This window comes from Podarcis gaigeae (genome assembly GCF_964106915.1).
Source record: "Podarcis gaigeae genome assembly, chromosome: 10".
Lineage (NCBI taxonomy): Eukaryota > Metazoa > Chordata > Lepidosauria > Squamata > Lacertidae > Podarcis > Podarcis gaigeae.
In genome coordinates, this window is record NC_139686.1 from 36,734,565 (window position 1) to 36,759,065 (window position 24,501).

General features: G+C 41.1%; 2 long non-coding RNA genes across 2 annotated transcripts in view; one reads left to right on the forward strand and one right to left on the reverse strand.

The window, feature by feature from the left end:
• Positions 1-24,501, forward strand: part of LOC310825690 — a 104,943-nt gene that overhangs the window by 60,487 nt on the left and 19,955 nt on the right. The window lies entirely within an intron of this gene.
• LOC310825665 overlaps positions 1-24,501 on the reverse strand; it is a 217,145-nt gene that overhangs the window by 51,101 nt on the left and 141,543 nt on the right. The window lies entirely within an intron of this gene.

The window sequence follows — 24,501 nt, forward strand, 5'->3', positions numbered from 1 at the left end:
TGTAACTCTGTTTCATCCATGTGATTAATGCTCTCAGTTGTGACACAGACATACAAAGCATGGACGGCAAATGCGTAAGAAGAAATGCAGAAGTGGCTGGTGCCTTTAAAACAGGGGTGGGGCATGGCAAGTCCCACTAGGCCACTCCCACCAGTGGAACCAGGTGCAGGAGGGGATGGAGTACAGTGGTACCTCAGGTTAGACGCTTCAGGTTACAGACGCTTCAGGTTACAGGCTCTGCTAACCCAGAAATAGTACCTTGGGTTAAGAACTTTGCTTCAGGATAAGAACAGAAATCGTGTGGCGATGGCGCAGCGTTAGTGGGAGGCCCCAATAGCTAAAGTGGTACCTCAGGTTAAGAACAGTTTCAGGTTAAGAATGGACCTCCAGAACGAATTAAGTTCTTAACCCGAGGTACCACTGCATGGGCAGTTGTGGGTCAGGACTTGGTGGTTTCTGTTTGGTTAGGTAGAAGGTACCTTAGAAAATGCACACTGAATAAGGTATGCAGTGCTTACTAGTGCCCCAAAGAATTTTGAACCTACAAGGAGAATGTTATTACCATTCCTTCCTTCAATCTAAGGGCATCCATCTTTAAATTTAATTGTGCAATTAAATTCTGCCTTTCCTCCAAAGAATTCAAGGTTGCGTCCATGGTTCCCTCCTCCCCATGTTATATTCCCAGAAACTCTGTGGGGTCAGGGTGGGCTTCTTGGCTATTGGGGGATCCCAGTCAAACTCTCCAAGCACAACACTGACTCTCCCACATGCTGAGATGTGCATATGAGGCAGGGTCTAGCATATCGCAGGGGAATGCACTAGGCACCTGCTTCATTTGCCCAAGGCAAATGAGACACAGCTTCCCATTCATGCCTAGCAGCTTCCCTTTATTCCCAGAGCTCTCCAAGAGCCTGCCCCAAAGCAGTAGGTCCTGGTCTCGTTCTGAAAAGCAAGTGAGGCTGGTATCCCCCTCCCCGCCATTCCTAAGTTCCACTGCAGTACTAAACCACGAGGGAAAAGGTCAAACATTGTGGTGTGTTTGCACTACAACATCTACTTTGAACTGTGCCTCCAGTACTGCAAATGGTGGTTCCAATTCTTCGCAATGAACAGGAAATCCCTCTGTGGCTAAGAGGTGCCAAGTATGTTGAATTAGCATGACTGGCACATAAAAAGCTCCTGTCCAGAAATGCTATTGTTTCACACGGGAAACTGACAAGTGTTCCTTCAGCAGGATTACACAGAAGGAACCTAGAATGCAACAAATACATATAACCTCATGTGGTCTATAAGTTCCAGCTTTTTGTGTGTAGCGGCGGTTTGCGTGTTTGTCAGCGGTTTAACAAATTCTGTAATGTATGTTTTGAAAGCATCAGTCTGAGATCATTGTTGTTCCTGATTGGCAGGATTTCCATACTGGAGGCATTCAGGCTCCCTAATATCTGAAGAAGATCCGATCACATCCCATAAATCAGAATGTTAGTTACATTGGTTTTATGTCCATGCTTTCTGATTACAGGTTTCAATTATTTTAGATTCTGGTCTCTCAATGCAGCACTTCTGTTTGCTAAAAGGAATATAAGGGGCAGACACAAATCTTACTTTGCTGATGAATCTAACCTGCTAGTTAATGCAAATAAATTAACACTGAAATATGATGAGGAAGCAACAAACAAAGCTGCCTTGGAGATAAACTTTTAATGTGCCAACAACTATAATAAGCAATTTTAAAGTAAAGGTAAAGGGACCCCTGACCATTCAGTCCAGCTGTGACCAACTCTGGGGTTGTGGCACTCATCTCGGAGCTGGCGTACAGCTTCCGGGTCATGTGGCCAGCATGACTAAGCCACTTCTGGCAAACCAGAACAGCACACAAAAACACTGTTTACCTTCCCGCCAGAATGGTACCTATTTATCTACTTGCACTTTTACGTGCTTTTGAACTGTTAGGTTGGCAGGAGCAGGGAACGAGCAACGGAAGCTCACCCCGTGGCGGGGATTCAAACCACCGACCTTCTGATCGGCAAGTCCTAGGCTCTGTGGTTTAACCCACAGCGCCACCTGCGTCCCTAATTTTAAAGTAGCAGTACCATTTCAGTTCTGTACTGTGAACTTCCATGAGTATTTGGAGTACAGACAGCATCTGTTCCTTTGAAATCTTCCTTATCCAAATTCTTAGTTTTGCAGTTCTAAGTCACCTGATTTTGTTTCCAATGTGGAATTCTTCCCCTGGGTACATGAATCTTGTATGATACACTACACACAGTTTTGTCGCAGCTTCTCCATTTTCCTGTTTCTTCCTCCCGCCACACAAACCTGGGAGCCTCTGTAGGGGTTTCTAGAAGCCTTCTACACAAGCTCTGCTTGCAGTGAAATATTATGATGCCTCCTGTATATTCATCCACTTTAGTACTTTAGCCACTGAACTCAGTATAATCTTCTTCAGAATAAACATATTTAAGCTTCTGTTGTCAGGCTATAAGTAAAGGTAAAGGTACCCCTGCCCGTACGGGCCAGTCTTGCCAGACTCTGGGGTTGTGCGCCCATCTCACTCAAGAGGCCAGGGGCCAGCGCTGTCCAAAGACACTTCCGAGTCACGTGGCCAGTGTGACATCGCTGCTCTGGCGAGCCAGAGCTGCACACGGAAATGCCGTTTACCTTCCCGCCAGTAAGCGGTCCCTATTTATCTACTTGCACCCGAGGGTGCTTTCGAACTGCTAGGTTGGCAGGCGCTGGGACCGAGCAACGGGAGCGCACCCCGCCGCGGGGATTCGAACCGCCGACCTTTCGATCGGCAAGCCCTAGGCGCTGAGGCGTTTACCCACAGCGCCACCCGCGTCCCTTGTTGTCAGGCTATAGGGGCATTCAATCAAGAAAGCAGCAAAATTACAATTCCAAGCTGAATATCCTTTAAGAAAGATGTGTAGCATCTGATTTCTTGGACAGACACTTGTGATGGCCTTAGGCATTTACTTTAATTTTAATTGGGCCATTAAATCTTTGCCTTTTAAACAACTTTCTGTGGGGCATTGGTACAGCCATTGTAACAAGTGCCTTTCAAATTACCCCTTTCCACTGAGTTAATTAAAAACACAGATATAGTGCCACAGGGTCATTTAACAATGTCTTTATATTTTTGCCTGAAAATTCAGTCGCCACATCATGTTCAACCTAATCATGTTTTTAGGGAACTTTATATGCCATTTTGTTAAGTCCAGTAAGTTCAGGTTTAATTCTCACATTAAAAGCGTACCCTCTGGTAGCAATTTTGATAATTCAGCAAATGCATATTTTACGACAGGAGGGCCTGGATAGACTTGAATTTCAAAACCACAATGTAAGAGCTCCAGGACTATGCAAAATGCTAGTAAGGTTCTCATTAATATGACAGGCAGAGTGTGCATGTGGAAGGAAGGCTTTCTTATTGCATTTCTTTGTGCTCTGCATACAGGTAAATATTGAACTCCTTTGGGGATATTTTGTTATTGAGGGCCTGAAAAATCACTGTGATGGGTAGAGCTGATCTGGAGTGGGCATAATGTTCACACTTTCTGTTTGGGGCCAGATAATTTATGTGATTTCATGTACTGTTTTTACAAGGTAATGAGGGTGAAATTTACTACAGTTTGGTGACTCATCTGTCAAGATTTGCTGTGGCAAATCTCGTATCTCACAACAGTGGAAAATATTCAGAAACACAAATAGTTACCACCAAAAAAACAACACAAGTTAGAGTACCATTATGGTTCTGTTTGCCATATCAAAAATAAATGCATGGATTGGACCCAGTGTGTCAATTTTTCTGGAAGCAGAAGTGATTTAGGGGGATCCTCTGGTACAAGTGAGCATAACATAGTTTTCTGGATTGCCAAAGCCTGGGTCGAGGTCTGAGCGTTTCATGGAAGCAGCAGATAAATGAAAACAGCCATGCTTTGTTCACTCTTTTTACTGGGCAACCACACAATGAGGCTGTCATCTAATCATTGTACATGAAGAAAGTCGGATTTTGTTTTCATTTATTTATTTTGCAGCTGAACAGAAGTGTAGCATCACATTTACAGGGGCAGATGCAATTAGTGCTACCTATCCATCTTTTTAAACAGATATGGTTTTGATGTGGTCTAACAGTGATCTAACAGGTCATTTTGCCTATCACAGCTCAGCACAGAGTTGTCATAGTGTTGCAGCTCTCATATAATGTTAATTTAAAAGAAAACCCAATCTTTCTGGTCACTGCCATTAAACATTGTGAAAAATGGTGGCAGACAGCATTACAGTGTTCTAGAGCTATAGCTCTTTCTAATTCATTAATATTTTAATTTTTAATATATTTCTCAGAAAAAGCATTTTGGCTCTAATTAAAAGATAGATTAAAAATAAATAAATGGGTTGATAAAATGGCATCCATGGCAAACGTTACAATGGCTCTGTGCTGAGCTTCAAAGGGCCGCTCACTTTTGGGGGGCTAAGTGCTTCCTTTTAATTCCATGCAACTTCCAGAGAAGCCGCCACCGCCGAAGCCGAAAACTAGATACAGACTAGAATGCTAAAAATGATTCCTTGGTTATGTCCTGCATCTGTGAGTTAAGTTTGCACACCAGGCAGAATAAGCTGGTGGAGTTCTGAGGTTGCACAACAGATTCTACTACTTGTTTTGGGGTACAGTGACCGAAAAAGCACTTTTTTGTGGGGGGACCTGATCTACCAGAATCATGCTGCCAGCTTCACATGCTAAATGTCTTTTGTAACAAGGGTCACAACCACACCATACATTTAATGCACGTGACTTTCAGTTGTGATTCCTGCACTTGCAGAGAGGAACTACATGACCCTTGGGGTTCCTTCCAACTCTGCTATTCTGTGACTCTATTGCTTCCCCCAAAGAATCCTGGGAACTGGTTAGGTGGCTGGGAACTGTAGCTCTGTGAGGGGTAAGCTGCAGTGCTAGGATTCTCTGGGGTGATTTTTGTGTGCTTTAAATGTATGGTGAGGATGTGAGCTGAGTGAAATCTGAAAAACAGCTTTTTTTATATTGCATAGGAGTTTGCAGTTCCAAGGGAGGAAAGTCAGAAATCCCACTAGGCCATGCACAAATCCTTTGACATGCCTAAAACAGGTCTTTGCGTCCTGGTCTTGGAACTGTTCATTAATCTTCACCTCCTTTAAATGTCCTGGGGAAAAGCTGGGCTGCAGCAATAAGACTCCAAGGATGGGAATGGTAAAAACCTTTTTAATCCTAAATGTTTAAGATAACTCGAATCTCATGTTGACCAAACATTCCTGATTTTTACATCACTGTAACTGTGACATATTTAACTAGCTCAAACCACAAAGTCATGTAGCAGAAACTGAATTTAACTTAAATCTAAGAAATCTCTTAATATGCCCTTCAGTAGAAAGGGTGACCTAGATTTTACATCTAATATTTGTTTAAAGCTGTGCTCTGCTTTAAAAATAATTTTATGCATTGGTTAGTAAGAAATCAGCAAGAGCCTAAGGCTATCAATATGGTAAGTAAGCTGCTTTCCTGGATGGGTTCCGATGTATATTCAAGTATCGCCAGAAGTTTCTTGTCAAATCAGAAAAATGAACAGAAGCAAGAGAGAACAAGGTCCTCCCCCCTAAACAAGCCACAAACAGTTAATATATCTATTTTTATATTCTTATGGACCCATGCAGATCTTACAAAAATAAATAAATTCCAGCAACCCAAAAACTTGAAATATTGGGAGGTAGTGGTAACTCTTTCCATTTGGAGGATATATTCTCTGTATCATGCTAATGCCCTTTCATCCTCTCGTTTTTCTAATCCGCTTTCTACGTCTGCTCAGTTTCGGGAGTGCTGCAGGCAAAATAGAAGGCTTGCTTGGAGCTTCTTTTTTGGCTCAACATAAAAAAGACGTTAGCCCACATGATTTTCCTATATTTTATCTCTGAATCAGTTGGAGGATAGGATTTTGCACTCACTGTCCAGTGATCATAAGGATGATTACTGTGGCCCATGCTCTGTAGCACAGAAGTATCATTACCAATAGAAAGCATATGTATCTATGCCTCCCTCAAATAGGCATAGCTGGCACAACTGTTTGCATCAGCTGTAAAATAAAGCATCATTTCTGTTCCTTTTATTCTGAGTTGTTTTTTATTTGCTGGCATGGTGTGGGGCCGCTGCTAAAATATGTAGCAAAATCTGTTGTTGCTTTCTTGTAGCTAGAAGGCTCTCCTGTGCCTCCTTTTATGTGCCAACATGTGCTTTTTTCCAAAGCTGAGCTCCTCTGAAACATTGCTTCCTGTTGGAATTGGTATACAGCTGGACATTTTTCACTTTGTTGTTCCAGAAGATGCTTCACAGTTCTTCAGATTGACAGAAATGATCAGTCCCATCGAGCACCCAAAATTATTTTAGCGTTATCGTTGTCACTTAAGCACATCGGAAATGGGCAGCTTCAGCTGATGTGCAAAGCCCAGCTAACTGATCAGCTGGCCATCTTTGCACTGCACTCCTGGTTAGTGGTTTTCTTCTTTGGCAATCACTCGGAACCAAGTAAGATTGTTTTCCATGAACATGGTTTTAACAGTGAGTCCATAAGGCCAATTCTTGATCCATGCATCCTTCCACAGTGGGGACATAGGTTTCTGGATGGGAGTTGAGGGTTTGCCAAGTGTGCCTTCCTCTTAGCATGTTTTTCCCTTGCATCCTGAGTTCAAGTGTCTTCAAAGCCCATGACACCTTTGGTAAAGGCTCTTCTCCAATTGGAGTGCTTGCAGGCCAGTGTTTCCCAGTTGTTGGTGTTTATACTACTTTTTTTATATAGATTTGCCTTGAGAGAGTCTTTAAACCTCTTTAAAGAGATGGCCAGTGGTAAGGGGAATGATCTTTTGTCAAATGCCCAGTATGGATCTGCTCTTGATGCTTTGGCAGCCTGTTGACTGCGGTGTGGTTTCTTGGTTTCGTAGAGATAAAGTGCACATTGTTTTTGAAGATCATTGCCGATGGTAAAAACACCCCACCCCCCCGGAAATGCAAACAACCAGTGTGCAATAACTTTTCCTTCGCTTGATCCATTGCATGCAAAACCAGTAACTGAAGACTGAACAGTGGAAAGGTGGAAGTATATGTATCTCTTAGGCTGTCTGCCAGTCTTCTACTTGAAGGGGAGTGTGGTTCAAGACCAGTTTGAAGATAAAGATCCATAAAATGGGAGAGCAGGGGATTTAAAGTTGCTCATCAACACTTGGTTGAACAGGCAGATACGTCCCCTCCCCATAGTCTCCTTCACTATGGTGAGATGTACTATATTTCTAATTTGCATAAACTAGCACATGCAAATGTTAACGCAAATCTGTATCCTCTTTTTTTGATGATGCATTTCCTGGTTGCTTTTTTTTTGTAATGCATATTTGACCACCTAGACTAGAGTGGACGTAGAATCAGAGTTGGAAGGGACCCCTAGTCCAACCTCTGCAATGCAGGAATCTCAACAGTGATGGATCTCAAATTTAAGTGGTGCTCTGTGAGACTCCAAAATGTTATGCCCCCCCAACCCGACGCCTTCCATTCTATATAATAGTTGCATCACCCCCTAGGATTCACACCCATTGTGACCAAACTGGTTGTGCTCCCCTAAATCCACCACTGATCTAAACAAAGACATGAGAGACCTGGTTCAGCAAAAGACTCATTTGTTGCCCTATCACTGCCCAGTGCAGTCTAGAGAAGCACAGTGACATTGCTGTCGGGAGACCAGCTCTGCAGCTCCAGCCCACCAGCTGCCACTGGGATACATGTGTAGTTGCGAGGCCTTGTAAAAATACCAGCTTAGTGTTGATCTTTATTTCTGGTACGAGCATTTCTAAAGTCAAAGAAGATGGCTTTGCTTTGAACCATATCTCATCTCTGTCACAATATGAATGGGTTAAAATTATGCTATCTTCTGGTTTCTGTTGCAATCTGAGGCATTGGAATAGGAATGGCTTTACTTTGTGTCACTGTCAGTTCTCGTTTCTGTCTCTGTCAAGGGAATGAATTATAGCAGCACTGTAATGCCAATTCCTCTTGTTATAGACTTTCATTTGTGGGATGGAGATGGTAATCAGAACAGAACTTTGTGTAAAAAATGGGGGCCATTCATAGAGCAATGCTAAAGGTATGAGGAAAATGAAAGTATCTGCAGCGAGGCACGGGGGAAGGATTAATCAGCTACTCTTGCACAAATTATTCTGACAATTAACCCATCTTATCAGAAATATTCATTTCAGTAGCATCGCAGCTGTATGCCTGCTGGGTGCCTCTCAGTAACAAATGCATCAATATAACCAGAGATTATATTCATAACAACAACAATGCCAGCAACACAACAACAGCCATATTTTTATAGCCATTCCATAACAGAAGTTCTCTAGGTGACTTGCAAAAAGGGGTGGGGTGGGGAGACTGTAAAATTAAAATGCAGTATAAATCAATAAAACTATAAGGAAATAATTTTTAAAAACACAATTTAAAGCTCAGCTTAAAAAATTGAAGACAGTTTTAAAAAATGTTAACTCTTATAAGATATCGCCTACTTGCGAATGGTTTCAATTTGAGAGCCAGTGTGGTTAGAGGGCTGGACCTGGGATACTGGGGTTCAAATACCTCCCATTCATAGCCCCCAGCTTATAAAAGGAAGCTGAGTTTTCACATAGGCAAAATTCTGATTCTGAATTTTCATCGTTGAGTGGAATCTTAAACCCATCTCTCCATAGACCAGAGTTGACATTATTAAAAGTAGTGTTATTATCACTTTGTTCAATTTGGTGAGCATTTCAGTGTGAACCTGCTTAATTCATGCTTTCCCCCAAATAACTGAATCAATCTATCCTTTGAAATTCAAGCTTTTCTGAATTTTGTGATGCAGTTTAACAAAAAAGGGGGGTGTATATCAAGGGGAAATTTGGAAGAAGAAAAAACAAATTTGTGAAAATGCTTTACACTTTGGGGAAACTGCTTGCAAAAAGTGCATATTAGGTAAAATTGCACATTATCCTTGTAACCGGTTTTGGGACCTTGTTGTGAAGGATGAGTCAGTAACCTATAATATTCACAAGGTGATACAAAGATGTGGCAAACTTATTTTAAGATTAGAAAATGAGAAGCTAAGATTTGACACATACGTCCATCCCCGGTTATCACGACAGTTAACAGGGCTATTGTAAACTGTGAGGTTCATACATTTAATTTGCAATTGTGTGGGGGAGCATGACCTTAGTTACACATGATGCATGTTGATGCAGAGTACTCATCTGAAAATAGAAATTGTCTTACTGTCAATAGGCTGTTGAAATCTGAGTAACGTAATGCACAGTGCAGCTTGATAAATCCATTTGGGCACACTTGTGCCTTGCTGAGATTAGACTGAAATCCAGCCTGTGAAATTGAAAAGATGCTTAGAGAGGATGTTCATTCAGCTCTCTGCTACTGCTTAGGAAAAAATAAACAAAACTTAAAATGGGAGCAACTTCAATGTAGAAATATTTGGTTCTGAGCAATTTCAGAATGGTCCATTTTAAACAGTTAATATGCATAATATGTTTTGCTTTAAGGGAGAAAGCAAAAGAGCTCCAAACCTTGCATAGTAACTTAATCAGTCCAGCTTTTTAGTCACACTTCAAGTATAATAGCATTATGTAAGTGTCTCATTTGCATCTATGCACTGCCTTGATTGCTGAGGAAAAAGTTTGCAGTTTAATAAGCTTCAGACACAATGTTGCCTTTCTTCTAATTTTCTTGCAGCCGTGGTGCTAGCTGACATTATGCATGTTTTTCTCTTTCTTCCACTAATGAGCACTAAGGTTACTGTGAATATGACTTTTGTCCTCACATGACTGAAAAGCCTGTTAAGAGGTGCGTGTTTTTTGTTGTTTTTTTGTAAATACTGGCGGTATTTTGAATTCAGCATGCATATGAAAAAGGCCATAAAATTGGGGTCACTGAGTCAAAAAAGAAAGCATATGATCCCTGATCCGTTAGCAGAAATGAATGGGTTGGTTTTCAAGCACATATTTTCTTCTAAATTGTAAACCTGTTATGACTCTTCCCTGATATTCAGCCAGCAGATCATAATAAATGCTTTTAGAAAGACCCCGTTTATACCAGGTGGAGACAACCTGTAGCTTTCAGAAGTCCATTTCAGACTTGCAGTTGGTCCCTCCAGTGGCATCTTGTTGGATAGGGATGAGGGGTAGAGAGAATGAGGAGGAAGGGGGGGGAGAGAATGAGTGTGGCAGCAAGATAAAGAAAAGGAAAAGGGCGGTGCTATACACCTTTGACTCTGGTCCTGCCCTCCGCAGGATTCTGCCCTGCTTACTGTAGCCCCTGATAAATTACTCCCAATGAAATGCAGCCCTCAGTAGAGCAAAAGTTTGCCCACCTAGATCAAAGTCCATCGATCCAGCATTTTGTATCCATGGCTTTGGAACTTCACAGAGGGGAAATGCAAGTGAGAGCCATCCCATCATTTGTTCCTAGGATCTACTACTGAAAGGTATACTGCCACTCTACATGGAACCATCCATGAGCTTTCATGATGATCAAGTGGATTTCTCCAACTCATTTGAAAGCCACCTGAGCTACTGCCTTTCAGAATATATTGTTAATGAATTTTGTACTGTGGAATGGGAAGGTCAGATGAGACTATAGTAATTTCAACCATTGTTACTCTTTGGAATCTTAGTATCCCAAAAACATGAAGGACACATAATACTTTACTATTTTTTGTACAGCCTTTGAAAGGGGTTCCAAATGAGTTGGCCTTGGACAAATTGGTGATCCAATCTACAGATTTTTACATTTTAATGCAGTCCGATTCTGTCAGTTTTATGATGACTTAATATTTAATGCAGTCCGATTCTGTCAGTTTTATGATGACTTAATATTATAGTATGCTTTATCACATTGCTTCTGTTTCAGTTGTTTAAATTTCATCAATTGTATTGTATTGCTTAATGTTGCCGTTGGATAAGTTACTGAATGTTTCCCCAGTTTTTCATTTATAAGCCTGGGATTCCTGTGTTCCATCTTGCCTGGTTGCTGTGAGCATGAACCAAATAAAGACTATAAAACTTTCTGCACATTGTCATTTGCAGAAGGCTTTTAAAAACAAGAAACTGAGTTTCTGCTTCTATGAATATTTGCACAATTGTAAAACAAATTAAGACTTTGGACCATGTGCAAATAAAGCTTTCTAAGCATTTTCAGCCTGGAAGAGTTCATGCAATTATTTCTTTTAGCAATTGTATTGTATTGCAGTTAAGCTGATTAGAGAACTGCCTTTGATATGCTTCTTTTCTCTATATCTTGGATGTGTGGACTTCCAAAGGTTGTTGGACTCCAACTCCCATCAGCCCCAGCCTGCATGGCCAACAGGCAGGGATGGTTACTGTAGAGCTGTAGTCTAACAATAAATGTGGACCCTATTTGTCTGCTGAAGCCAAAAAGGCAGCCTCTGCCCATCAGGGAAATCTGAAAAGACCAACAACAAGTGATGTGCTCTAGACACGGAAACTTGAAGAGTGGACATTTATCCTCTCAGCCTGCAGTGACAGAAACTCTTTGGAAGGCAGCAAAAAGTTATTGCTAATGGCAATGTGACTAAGTATCAGTAGCAAAACTCTCTTCCTCAAACAGTTATTTGCAACAGGAACATATGTATACCTTTAGGCTGAAATCCACCTCGTAACTATGTCTTCACCAAAGCAGCAGCAGCCACTGCATCCCAGCTCACAGCAGGCTCCAAAATAACTCCTAGTAATAACTGAAAAATGTCAGTAGGGCCTGCATGTATAAGAACTGCCTAAGAAATAAGCACAATATGGTGATTAACCAGGCATGATGCACAGATGTAGGGGATATGAAAAGGGCACATTAAGAGTGTCCTGGCTTAACACAACGTGTCCTGAGTTGGCTTTTCTTTCTTTCTTTCTTTCTTTCTTTCTTTCTTTCTTTCTTTCTTTCTTTCTTTCTTTCTTTCTTTCTTTCTTGTTGATTGTATTGTATAGCAAGGATAAGAAACCTGTGGCCTTCTGGTGACTTACAAAGAATTAATCTAGCAATTCCCTTTATTATGGGCCGATTCTTTTGCAATGTCTATTCACAAGTATAAAACAAAAAAAAATCCTTCCAGTAGCACCTTAAAGACCAACTAAGTCAGTTCTTGGTATGAGCTTTCGTGTGCATGCACACTTCTTCAGATAGTGTGAAGATAGTTTTGTTTTGACTATGGCAGACCAACACGGCTACCTATCTGTAACTATTCACAAGTATGTTCACAAGCAAAGGTCCATAGCAACTTACTTACTTGCAGATTTGGCTCATTTTACTGCTTCCTTGACTGGCAGCAATTGTCCTGGGTTTCAGAAACTCTCTGTACTGAGAAATGCCAGGAACTCAAGCTGGGGTTGTTGTTTTTTTGCATGTGAAGCTAACTCAAATATCACATTGCCTTGGTTTTTGAGCTTACCTCAAACAATGTTTGCTGATAATGATTCTCATTTGGTTGTTATACAGAAAACACACATTCGTTTGACTGGCTAGATAGGCATTAAAAGTCCATTTCTGTTTTTTCAAAACAGGGGAAATGTGTCACTTAATAGGTTGCCTTTAAAAAATAATCACTGCACAAAGTAAGTTTCAGAGCAATATGTCAGACTTCTTTCAAATTACATGTGTCAACTAGTTTTTGGCACAAATTATACTACATTCAGGGACTCTGTAATTAAGATTAGAAAATGGTTGCCATGAAGCTGTATGTTGGCTAAGACAATCACTGCTTAAATGTCACCTAAGAGCAGGCAGCATTTCATCACTGAGACACACTATACTGCAGCCCATTTCACACTAAGATGCTGTACACTATGGATCTCATACGCCAACTTCTCCTTAATTTTGGGCTACTGCTCCCATCATTCCTATCCACTGGCTATGCTGTATGGTGCTGATGGGAGTTGTGGTCCACAACATCTGGAGAACACCAGGCTGAGCAATGCCTGATGAAAGGAGGAGATGCATTAACTGCAAAACTGAAGGAAAAAGATTTCATTCTCTACAGCTTCAAGTGACTACTCTGTATTAGACAACTTTAGATATAGAGTTAAACAGGCAAGAATATAACAGCTTACTGTCCCCCAACACCTACATTCTGTTCTGTAAATGCCTTTTCCTCCTGTAGTATAAACCACCCTATCCCTGCCCTCTCCTTTCCTGATATATATGATCTTCATGTGAGATCTGCTTTGAAGTGAGACATAAGCATTGTATACAGAGTAATTTAGCTTGAGGTTTTTGTTTTGTTTTTTGATGTTTTATAGTGGCTTAATGATAAGATTTGGAGTAGTCTTTGAGAAAAACCCTGCAAGTACCTTAACCACATTATAAAATAACACTTGGCTAAAGAGCTCCAAATGATGCACACACTTTAAGACAATACATTGTATGGGCATGTGCATATGAAGTGGAATCAGACACTCAACTTTTTAATTTCTTGTGTGTTGGCTACATGACAACTGAGCAATTAATTTAATTATCAGGTTGCCTCTGGGTTTTACATGCCCTTAGTTTATATTAGTGCTGTGCCAAAACCTGTTCCTCAATTTTGTAAAAGATCTCTTCCCCTGTGAAAGAGGCCTCTATTTTATTTATTTATTTATTTATTTATTTATTTATTTGCTCCTTCATTCTCAAGGAGCCTTTGAATTCCTTCAGGATTCTGGGGCACATTTGGTTGAGCTTACTTTCTTGTTGCTAGGTGGCCCTGGCTAGTATGCGAGTGCTTCTTTCCAATAAACATTTTTTCAGCACTCTACCTCTGCTTGCATTTCCTGATATACAACAAAGAAACAAACAAAACCATTGTTGTTGTTCAGTCGTTTAGTCATGTCCAACTCTTTGTGACCCCATGGAGCACGCCAGGCACTCCTGTCTTCCACTGCCTCCCGCAGTTTGGTCAAACTCATGCTGGTAGCTTCGAGAACACTGTCCAACCATCTCGTCCTCTGTCATCCCCTTTGCCTTGTGCCCTCCATCTTTCCCAACATCAGGGTCTTTTCCAGGGAGTCTTCTCTTCTCATGAGATGGCTAAAGTATTGGAGCCTCAGCTTCAGGATCTGTCCTTCCAATGAGCACTCAGGGCTGATTTCCTTCATAATGGAGAGGTTTGATCTTCTTGCAGTCCATGGGACTCTCAAGAGTCTCCTCCAGCACCATAATTCAAAAGCATCAATTCTTCGGCGATCAGCCTTCTTTATGGCCCAGCTCTCACAAAACCATAGCTACCTCAAAATTGGTGCTTCTATGTGACCTATTTATTGAACATTCATCCCGATTTGTTTGCAGGGAAATTAGACACCAATGGCTACTTCATGAGTATGTGTTCTTATTTGTATATGGAAAGTGACACAATGGTGCATCAAAGCAAGTGTTGTGCCACACTTTCCAGGGCATCTTCCTATCACCTTGCTTATTGCAAAAAGTTCAATCTTTGGAGGAAGCTGGTTTGTTGTGCAAAACCTCCCAGTCAGTTATAACTGTGCTACCTGAATTTGTTGGTATGCGATTGTCACTCTTTTAGAGTTGGGATTCAGTCTGAAAATGCCCAGTGTCTTCTTCAAAGTTTCATTTGAAGCACCAGAAGCTGGCTAGTGAATTCCTTGAGATTGGTGTAATCACTTGTTTTGTTTTTAATGGAAGTTACCTTGAAGAAAAAACTTCACTTATTTCTTTAAAGATCAAAGCAAAACATGAAGATTCCATTGTAAAACAGCTGTCAGGTACTCTGTATGCAGCTTCCTCACCTTCCTGTGTTTACAGGAAATCCCAGTTAAGGATGCCATGGCGTATTTAGAAAACACAAGCACCCGGGGGGATGCAAAGTGGCAGAGAGCTGATTTGTAGAATGGGTAGGACACTCACAAACAACGCTTGGCCACTTTGAAAGTAAGGCAAGTGCAATAAAAATACTGTGGCATACCCGTAAGAATTTCTCTGACATTTTCTGTCCCCTTTTATATTTCTTAAATGCTATTGGTTTTGTCATATATTGCATGGCTGAAAAAATGTGGAAGAAATATTAAGCACAACACTAGTTGTGATGTAGAAGTAAATGCTCAGGAAGTCTTGTAAATTGTAGAATAGTATATTGCCAAGTAAGAAATTATACCTTGAACTTTGACTTCCACAGTGCATGATGTTTCTTTTAAAGGGAAGAATGATATTTAGGCAAATTAAGCGAGTCTCCATAACACCCTCCTATTCTGCTTGTATACCTTTGATCTACAATATGTTCATGCCATGGTATTGATCTCTAAGTTCTGTTTTTTATTATATATGGGATTTTTAAAAAAGAAGAGTAGAAGGGGTGGTTTAGGAGTCAGTTAACACTTGAGAATTCAGTTGCGAAATTCACACAGGTAGGGATTGTATGATAAGTCATGGTCTAAGGAGATGAGGAAGAATTTGAGTCTGAAGTCATATGCTAATAAGAGGCTACCATGTTACCAAACCATGGAAGCGAAACAGAGAATAGATTAATAATCAGGCAGATTATATATATATATATATATATATATATATATGCTTTCGTAGATTTTCACGGGTACAGGAATGCAGGTTTTGGTGTCCTCGGGTGTCTTCCCGTGTAAAAGTTGGGGTGTCTAGGCGACGTTTCGACGAGGTCTCACTTGTCATCTTCATGTGTGTGTGTGTGTGTGTGTGCGCGCGCGCGCGTGCGTGCGTGCGTGCATAAATAGTGTAAAATGCAGTATTGGGGAACATTCAGCAGCCAGAATATCAGGACACTCAAAGCAAATCTTACTTAGTAGTAATATCTGAAATATAGGAGCAAAGAAATTAAGATGGAGTCTCTATAATATACTCATGATTCAACAATAGGAGGAAAAGGAATTTCTGTCTGAGGTGTGTTGTTTGATCTTCAACACAGCTATGAATGGCTTCATGTTGGATTAGGAAATCTCTCACTTAGTCCCTGGAGCACTGATTTCTAACCACTCTATGGATAAGTAAGGACACACTGAACGCTACTCAGAGAATTAATTACTTTCCACGTTCCAGATAAGTGGGCAGAAAGGAAGCATCAGAGGCAGAGCAAGAGATGGTAAGATCTCAAGCCTTCTTAGGAGTGGTGCTCCAGTTATGGAAATTTCATGTCCAGGGAGGCTTACTTACAGGGAAGCTTATAGATATATTCTTTCCACAGTTTTAGGGAAATTGCCAACTTCTATTTTGGAGGCTATTTCAGATGCTGATTACTGCTGAGAATGCTATTAGAGGAGGCAGTGGAATATCTGTAATTGCATCTGAATTTATTTGGTTTTGTTGAAATGGTTTTAGGTTTAAATTTGATTTAGGTTTCTTAAACCCCTTCTCTTTAATCATTTTCTGATCTGAATCTACACATTCATGCTTTGATGTTTTTAATAGTTGATGTCATGAAAGGCATTTTTTTAAAAAAAATCTTAATTACTTTATTGCTTTATTTGAGGCAAACAAGCTTGTTCTTTGTCTCCTCATGCATTTTGGGTGTTATGTGAAACTGGAAGAGGCAAAGTCTTTTCCTTCATTTTGGTAGAGGTGCACCTCCCACCGTAAGACGTGGCCACCCACTAAGAAATTAGGAGGATTAAGTGCAAACGACATATCCTTCCTTTCTTGTGGTTTCTCTAGAACGTCTGCAGTGGCTCTGTGTCCATCGCAAAGGTGTGTGACCTGTCCTGTGACAGGTTCTCTAGAGGAGTCAGAGACTTCCAAAAACTTCATTTAACAAATTGATCCCACTATTGCATGCTTATAGGCTGTGCATTACTTCAGCCAAAAGCAGGAAGCTATGTGGATTAAAGATAGGCAGTTGCCAAAGCCCATTACCTAAAGATGGAACATATAATAGGAGCTCTTGGTGTGGCAGGCAACACTGAGGTCAGATTTAATCACTTAGAAATATCAATAGCTGGAGTAAGGCCAAGTGTCGTCCTCCTCAAAGGGACATGTCTTCTGACTGCCATGAAAATGATAGCCTTCTTTTGAGGAGGCAGAATCTTGATCGATAATGAATCTCAAATTGTCTTTCGGAGAGGCTTTTAATTATTTGTGACATACTCGTGGAGTTCTGACAAAGATGACAGTTTAATGGAGACCAAAACTTTAAAAAGCTGCATGGTTAAAAATACAAATATATCGTTCAGTGTATGATTTATGAAGGTGGAAAGAAAAAATAGAATTGGCATCAATTATTTGATTTCTGAAAATATATCCAATCATGTTAATGGTTGGACTAGATGAGCCTCAGGGTCCCTTCAAATTCCACAATTCTCTGATTCTCTGAATAGATTCTTAGTACAATGCACACAACACTGTTATCTCTAACTTTCCCCATATCTGGCATGCTTAAGTTTGGCTCTTCAATCAGTCAGGTAGGGAGGTTTCAGACTACCACAAACTTTTCGGAGAACGAAGTCTTTAACTCTGCTTATTTAAACTAGTATCTTTACATTAGTACTACGTTTGCATGTAAAGTAAATGAGGACTTTGTCTATCTTTAATATACTTGAGTATGTATTAAATGGTTGGTGTATTGAAATGCAATATATTAGAATAAAAATAGTAATCCGTTTTATTAATTCTATGCACCTGGATCAGATCTGGTAGCAAATTCATTCCTTTTCCTGCCCAAGAACTCCAGCCAGTAGGGTTTGGCTGTATCTCTGTAGTGGGCAATGAAAATAATCTTATTGCTGCATTAAGGTGTGCTATTAAGGAGTTGTTAGAATTCCATTTACATGGAATACATTTTTCAAGCATATATATATATATATATATATATATATATATATATATATATATATATATCAGACTCAGCTTTAGCTTCACAAAGTTAAAATGGACATATGTATGACATGTGACAAGAGATGACTTAGGCTGATGGGTTAAAGCAGTGTTAGTATGGAGATGCTACAATTTTAATAGACCAAGGGGACAACCACCGATGCAATGGGTGGACAATCTAAAACTTACAGCAAGGGTTTAGGTGGATGCAGAAAGCAAAAAAACAGTGAACAACGTTTTTTTTGGAAAAAAGATCACGCAGGAGGTATAATAATAATAATAATAAATTTTATTTATATCCCGCCCTCCCCAGCCGAAGCCGGGCTCAGGGCAGCTAACAACAATAAAACAGTACAAAAGTACAGCACAAACAACACTCTAAAATCATTCATTATAAAATTGATTCAAATCAAGCCACTGGCAACCATTAATAAATCTTACAAAGAGCACCATGAAGTCTCAGCACACAAATACATTACACTTTTAAATTTGTACATTTTTCAGTCTTTTCCTTTGTGGCAGAATTGTATTATTATTATTTATTATTTGTAGAGCTTGGAATCATATTACTGAGTTCATAGATAGCTGGTCTGGTTTTCAAATGTGCTGATTGTTCTGAATCACCAGGGGATTTAAATAGATGTGTATTTTAGCATCAGACTTGTTGATCTAACCCCTGTTATGGCTAGTGGATGTTCGTATGAGTAAGCCTGGAGTGGTTTTGTTCTGCAAGACAAGCTGAATTCAGCTGGTGCAATAACATCCTCCCAACTCCATTTTTTGAATTAAAAATGTATTACACTTTCTTTTACAGAAGAACCATAGACACAAACTAAACAAAACTTGGAGTATAGTTTGTCAATCACATTTGTCATAATTAAGGGACACACAATGGTAATTCATTGCTGAATTAAGACTTTCCATAGCAAAACATGTGTCATGGGAGGCTGTAAGCCAGCCTGCTAGCAAGGCCAGAGCTCAGGGATGATGGGAGTTGTAGTCCAACAACATCTGGGGGCCCACAGGTTGAGAACCGCTGCAAGCAATGAGGTTGATTTGTTTATATACTCAATAAACAAATACCATGTACTTAGAAGGGACGCAGGTGGCGCTGTGGGTTAAATCACAGAGCCTAGGACTTGCTGATCAGAAGGCCAGCGGTTCGAATCCCCGTGACAGGGTGAGCTCCCATTGCTTGGTCCCTGCTCCTGCCAACCTAGCAGTTTGAAAGCACGTCAAAGTGCAAGTAGATAAATAGGTACTGTTCCTGCGGGAAGGTAAACGGCGTTTCCGTGTGCTGCTCTAGTTTGCCAGAAGCGGCTTAGTCATGCTGGCCACATGACCCGGAAGCTGTACGCCGGCTCCCTCGGCCAATAAAGTGAGATGAGCGCTGCAACCCCAGAGTCGGTCATGACTGGACCTAATGGTCAGGCGTCCCTTTACCTTTATGTACTTAGAAATTTGTATTTCTTGCTCTGCCCATCTATTACCCTGCTTTGCTGAGTCAAGCGTTTGAATGCTATTTCCCATATATGGATGAACCAAGATTGCAAAGTAAGACCCGCCCCCGTTTTCCACCTGACTGCTGTTTCCATTCTGGCAGTGGCTATCAGAAAAGAAACCAAGGCCCGAGGTGTAATCTTGGGGTAGAAATCCCTCTCAAGTGCTAAAAGTGCTTGCAGCAGATCCATGTTTAGCTTATGATCAATTATGATGGAGATTTCAAGCTGGTTTTTTGTTGTTGTTGCCAAAGTGATCATATCAGGTTGGTGGTGGATCTGTTGGATCCAAAGCTGAACCCATTTCCTAGAGAAGGGCCCAGTTTGGAACAGTCCATCACACAAACCTGGACCCAGCCTAGCACAGAAAAAAGTAGTAGTTTGAAATAGCCAGCTCCCCACCTTGTCAGCTGAAGTCGCAGCATTCTGGATGCAGCAGTAATCTGGCACTCCATTCTCCCCCACTGCTCCCAGCTAGGGCTTCAGATTGCTCTCCAACTCTGAGGTCACCCAGTAAATATTACTGAGTAAAGCCTCATTCCCAGAATCTCTTACAGATATACAAAATGCAGTAATAAAATTCATTGGGCTTCATCCACTGTAAGCTCTTCAGCTATATGTCACAAGGAAATAATAAGTGTTCCATAACGGACTACGAGACCTCAGTTGAGCAAAGTATAAGCTTCTACTTAAATATTTTACTCAACTGAGACGGAATGATTTCTCCATCCAACGTTATGTCTAAATGTCAGTCTTCTCATTTTGCACATGAGCTCAGTTATTCACTATCAAAGACCCAATTTAATTGTGCACATCCATGATGTATTAACCGCTTAGTGTTTTCAGCTGAACAAAGGTAGAAAGGTTAATCCAGTATGTCTGATCCCATCATAGGTATTTACATACTATACCATTTGAATCTTTAATAACTCAAACGAAGCTGAATGTTGGAAGATTCAGGGTGGACAAAAGTTAACTACTTCTTCGCATAGTGCACAGTTAAACTATGGAATTCGCTCCTATTAAATGTAGCAATGGATGGCTGCAAAAGAGGATTAGACAAATGCCTGGAGGTTAAGTCTATCACTGACTGCTAGCCATGATGGATATGCTCTACCTCCACTGCAGGAAGGAGTATGCTTCTGAATCCCAGCTGCTGAGTATCAGAGGTGGGGAGAGTTACATTCAGGTTCTGATTGCAGCTGCAGGCATTTGGACAGCCACTGTGAGAACAGTATGCAGGGCTAGAAGGGTATTCGGCCTTATTTTCTTACTTTAGGTAAAGGTAAAGGTATCCCTGCCCGTACGGGCCAGTCGTGTCCGACTCTAGGGTTGCACGCTCATCTCGCTCAAGAGGCCGGGAGCCGGCGCTGCCTGGAGACACTTCCGGGTCACGTGGCCAGCGTGACGAAGCTGCAGCTGGCGAGCCAGCACCAGCGCCGCACACGGAAACGCCGTTTAACTTCCCACTATAAAGCAGTACCTATTTATCTACTTGCACTTAGGGGTGCTTTCAAACTGCTAGGTGGGCAGGAGCTGGGACCGAACGACGGGAGCTCACCCCACCACGGGGATTCGAACCGCCGACTTTACGATCAGCAAGTCCTAGGCACTGAGGATTTACCCACAGCGACACCCACATCCCTTTTTCTTACTTTAGCATCGTGCTATTGCATGCACAGTGACAAAACACATTTATTGTGCTTTGGCTTGCTGTTTATTAAAAAGCAGATTATAGCTTAATGAGACACCTTTATGTTTAGCTGTTAAATGTTTATAATCCACATCCATTAAGTATTAAGCATTTTTACTATTACCATAAATGAATGCTCACAAATTAATACAGTAGATGGGTGCCAGTGTTTGGTCGCAGTGTGGCTACATCCTTTAAAGATTCCTGGGGCTCTACCACTGTGTCCAAAATGCAAATGTTGGAATAAGTAAACTGTCCCTTTAAAAAGAAATTCAATTTGGTGTTTCTCTAATACATAGGTAACCCCCCACGTGTATATGCGTTCTACATGTGCATGTCTGCATATATATGTGGTGTTGGGAAATAATAAAATGAATAGAATAATGCCAGGAAATGGTGGGAAAGAACTGGAGAGTCCTTGTGGCTTGCAAGGAGACCCTCCCTTGAGCCCAAAGAGGACAGAAGAGGAGCAAAACAATGTGTAAGAAAGAAAATGCCCATAAAAACACGCGTTTAAAAAATACTGCTGTGCTGCCTTCCTCTGTGCTTCTAATATTGGATAGCTTTAGCTTACTCAGGAATCAAAAGTTCTATATCTCTTTTGTAGGAAATGTATACCTTTCTGTGCATTCTGCCACCCACCCCTAACTCGGACAGCTGCTCCAGAAGGATAGCATGGTTGATGGTGTTGAAAGCTGCTGAGTGGTCAATGAGAATTAACAGGGACACATTTCTCTTGTCTCTTCCCCTGACAGGGAGAGCAAAGCAGCTTCTGTGCCAAAACCTAGAAAGAACTGTGAAGAGGAACTGCAACAAGAAGCTCATGGAATGCATGTCATGTGACCACCCCAGGCTTTTGATCCCCAGCACCTCCAGGTGGAGCTAAGAGAGACTCCCACCTGAAACCCTGGAGGAGCTGCTGCCAGCCAGTGTAAACAGTACTGAGCTAGATGGATCAATGGTCTGAGGTGGTGTAGGGCAGCTTCCAGTCATCATATGTTCCAAAGGCTTGTGCCTCTCAATTCTTCAGCTAATTGTCCCCTCTCTGTAATATTTTGCCACTACTGCATCCCAGACCTTCGTTGTTTTGACTATGCCACTGCAACCTGCAGAAAGCAGTTCAGCTTTAGATTATCTGGCAGTGTGACCGGTCTGATGGCTGGGGTGGTTGGCTAAGATTGTGGCTCTCCCTTGTTGATAGGATCTTCGTTTGCATATATAAGAGAGGGGAAATTCCAGCTCATAGTCGTCTTCCTTGCTCTTGGTTCCACATCTGATAAATCTGCTGGCAAGAATTCTGTGGGAAATTTTTTGAACCTAAGCAGTGATACACCTTAGCCTTGAGTTTTGTTTTTTGAGATAGTGTGTATCTAAGAACATGCATAAGCCATTGGGACAATAGCAACTGTAGAGTTTCTTCACTTGAGCTTCAGGAGTAACAGCATTAGAGGTTTTTTGGGCCAACAGTGGCCTCTAGTGGAACCATTTCAGCTGTGTAGTTGATGCTTATCCCATCTGAAAAGCAAACTGAATGTCCTGCAGGATTTTCATATTGCCATAGTTACTAATGGCAATTTTGTTGGTTACAGAACACAAGTCACAGCATGGCACCAAGCTGCTCTCGTGTGTGTGTGTGTGTGTGTGTGTGTGTGTGTGTGTGTTTTAAAAAAAACCTTGGATAAATGAGTTTAGAAAGCTGCAAAGAAATATTCAGTGATTTTGAAAAAGCTATGAGGGGTCAAAAAGGGGGGGTGGAAGCAACAAAGTCTTTTGAGTCTTTTGTTTGTGCATGCATTTTGTAAAATCCATTGGGGGTTTTTTTTGCCTCTCCTTCCTGGAACTTCGAAGGATTCACAGCTCTGTATTGCCAAACATTTGTGCTTTGTAGATGCTAATACGCCTTTGTTTTGTCCTCAACCTTCTCGGGCGGGCTGAGCTGATTATTACCTTGCTAAACTGCAACCAAAATAATTTCTACAGCCGGGAGCTCTTTGACATGGATAAAGCGCTTCACACAAACACAGGCTGAATTGCTTTCATTCTCAGTGGCTCCCATAGGCCAGGCAGATTTTGTCGCTAGCCAATCAGAAGCCAGTTGTTAGGCTACACTTTCTATTTTTAGCATCTTCCATCCACACATGCCCACAGGCTCAGCCGGTTTCACAATGAAAGATAGGAAAATGAACGTCAGCAGAATAAAAGCAAACAGTTCCTTGTGTTTAGTAAAAGCATCTTAGCCCTTGAGTATAATCTGAAGTATTAGAGACCTTTGTTGCTAGCTTTTAGCGGAGGAAAATTGTCAGAAAGATGTTTCTGGCTGTTGCTTTTTTCAAAGGGAAGTGCAGGCACAGAAAAGAATAAAATTAGCAAGATCACTAAACATCAGCATTAATATTTATGATGATCTGCAAAGGTATGGTTTTATGGTTTTGCATTTCGATTGTCACTATTATCCACACTCCCACACTTTAGGATTTGGAATAGTGAGTTGGCAACACACACACACACACACACACACACACACACACACACACACATGCACACAAAGACATGTCTCCTTAATTTATACAGCTCAAACCATTCAGTGCTAGCCAATGAGATAGTTTTAAAAAAACATGCTGGAAAACAAACAAACAAAAGAAAACAACAACTTCCCAATTCCACACTTACGAAAATGCAACTGAAGCATTTGAAGTAAAACAGAAGCATTTCTTTTCTGGTATCAGGGCTGCATAAAACATGTACATTTTTTTTAAAGTCATAAAATTTTATATTTTAAGTTCTGTGTATTTATAATATTGTGGCAAAGATAAATGATGGGATAAACACCGGTCATCTAAAAGCCTATTGTTATTGTTTATCAAATGACAGAATTAGGGAAATGATAGCATCTAGGTCTTTTGTCCCAATGCAAATTGAAACTGGTTTGGGGAAAACGCATCAAAACACACCATTTCATTAGGAACAGCAGGATAGATACAGGATCAATCTGGATTGTGGCTAATGCTCTATGTACATACACCATCTCCCAGACTAGTGGTGGGAGCACATTGGGTGCAGAGTAGATGGGAGCATGTACACAGCCTGGGTTCACATGTGTGCCCACAAGAAGGGTCAGGACAGAGGAAGTGAGTTTGTATAATTATAAAGAAATGTCGACAAAAGGATTCCAGTGCTACTAGTTTAACACACCAGTCAGAGGGCCCAATGCAAAAGTGTGCAGGACTTCTGCGTCTCTTAGCACTTTTGTAGTAGGGGGAATCTGGGCAGATGTAGCTTGCTGTACAGCTGTCTGCCCTAGTCAGGAGGCTTTAGAAGGTGTTCCTATCACCACACAATATCATATGGGGACAAGCATCCTGTTTCGTGTTCCCTCCATTACCCTCCACAAGTTAGAGGGTGACTCTCTGCAGTAGGAAACTATTTGTGCAAGCTCCCCA